This window comes from Otolemur garnettii, unplaced genomic scaffold (genome assembly GCF_000181295.1).
Source record: "Otolemur garnettii isolate 467f Iridium unplaced genomic scaffold, OtoGar3 scaffold00011, whole genome shotgun sequence".
NCBI lineage: Eukaryota > Metazoa > Chordata > Mammalia > Primates > Galagidae > Otolemur > Otolemur garnettii.
Genome location: NW_003852406.1, coordinates 20,889,352 through 20,891,510, shown reverse-complemented (window position 1 = coordinate 20,891,510; position 2,159 = coordinate 20,889,352).

The window sequence follows — 2,159 nt, the reverse complement described above, 5'->3', positions numbered from 1 at the left end:
GCTAAGGCAGGAGACTCGCTTGAGCCCAGGAGTTGGAGGTTGCTGTGAGCGTGATGCCATGGCACTCTACCCAGGGGGATAGCTTGAGGCTCCATCTCAAAAAAAAGAGAAAAAGAAAAAAAGAAATCACATGTGTTTACAGACTGGAAGATGCTGTAAAAATGTTAGTTCTATTGTTTGACTCTTGGTCTGCTATTCCTATTTTTCATTTTTAGGGGATTAGGTATGTTTGTAGTATGTTTTTATTGTAATCCCTTCAGATACCTATTGCAAAAAGGGCCAGTATAAATAAGTAATCAATTGTTGTATGGGTCACTATGAGAGTTTTGACTGGATTATGGACTGATTATTTCACTTCCAAGGAACACAGTGGACAGTGTCCTTTCTGATTCACCTGTACAAGTTTCAACTTGCTCAGCTTACAAGGGTTGCTGGGAGGTTGCTTCACTTGTTTCCATCCATGTGGATTTCACCTTTCTTGGTTTTTGTGTATCTCAAAACTTTCATAATGACCCACATCACAGCTCATTCAGTTGAGTTTAATAAGCTTGTGTGAATACAATCTGAATTACATATATTAATGGGTCATATATAATGACCTGTTAGCATTTTTTACCCCAATTAGTGTGTAATTCAAGCTCTTGGATATCAATACAGACTTGCTGAAGGATGGAATGACCAGAGAGGTGGGGTGGGATCTTCTGCAAATCACCAAACTTCTCATGCCCATTCTAAACTGGTTTCCTTGCCTTCACGGGATTTCAGGGAGGGTTGCAAGAGACGTAATTGGGAAAGCCCTTTGAATTATATACAGAGTTAAACAAATGTCAGGCACTGTTAAGAATCTCAAGTGATGCGGATAGCTCAACCAGCCTATTTTATGTTGTTTCATATGTTGTTAATAATAAAAGCTAACATTTATTGAGAGCTTGCCATGTGGCGGGCACTGCGCCAAGCCCATCCTAGCCTACATCCATTTCCTCCATTCCTTGGAGCGTCCCAAGAGGCAGAGTGGTCAAGGGCGCTGCAGCCAGAATGCCTGAGGCCATCTGAGATTCTGTGATGTACCATCTGAGTGTCCTTGAGCAAGTTAGGGTCCCTTTGGTGCCTTGATTTACTCTTCTGTAAAATAAGAATAATTATAGCATCAACTTCACAGAGTGGTTGTGATTATTCAGTGAGCTCATATATGTCAAGAGCTTAGAACTGTGTCCAGCACTTGGTAGGTGCCTTAGGAGAGCTTGCTGTTTCAGCATTCTCATTTTATATGTAGTGACATAGTGGTAAGGAGCAAGTCACCTGCTGTTGAAGGGCCAGGCTGGGATGCTGACTTGGGTCTCTCTGACCCCAGAACCCACATTAAATTACTGCACTCTCTCCCCAACAACCAATCCTACCAGCAATTTCAGGGTCCATCAGCCATTTGCTGTATGTTTTGAGGTTCTACAGAGACCAAAGAAAATGCTACCTCCATTTCACTTGCAATAATCCTCCAGATAATACTTGATTTGGGGCCCTCACTAAGGGGGAAGTTCTCAAGAAACCTTAAACCCTGGGCCAGGCGCAGTGGCTCATGCCTGTAATCCTAGCACTCTGGGAGGCCCAGGCGGGTGGATTGCCTGAGCTCACAAGTTCAAGACCTGCTTGAGCCAGAGTGAGACCTTGTCTCTAAAATAGCCAGGCATTGTGGCAGGTGCCTATAGTCCCAGCTACGTGGAAGGCTAAGGCCAGAGAATCGCTTGCGCCCAAGAGTTTGAGGTTGCTATGAACTATGATGCCATGGCACTCTACTGAGAACAGCAAAGTAAGACTTTCTCTCCAAAAAAGAAAAAATCCCTTACACACAACACTTGCACCAGCATTTTCCTCACTAATGCTCAGCAGAGAAAAAAAAAATGCTCACAGATGCATTCATTACCCAAACATCAACTTTTGAAACGCCCACACTCACCATACCTCCCCCCACACCACAACCACTTGGCCTTTGCCCCCAGCTGCAAATTGCTTGGGAGATGTTTATTCCCAGGACATGCTTAGGGATGAGCTGCAGTAGCAGCTGGGACAATCTGGAATAACCTCCCCTGGCAGAGCAGGAAGTTCATCCTCTTTGTAGAAATAAGTGTAGATAAGCAGTCTCCAAGAAGCCACACGCTGGTGGC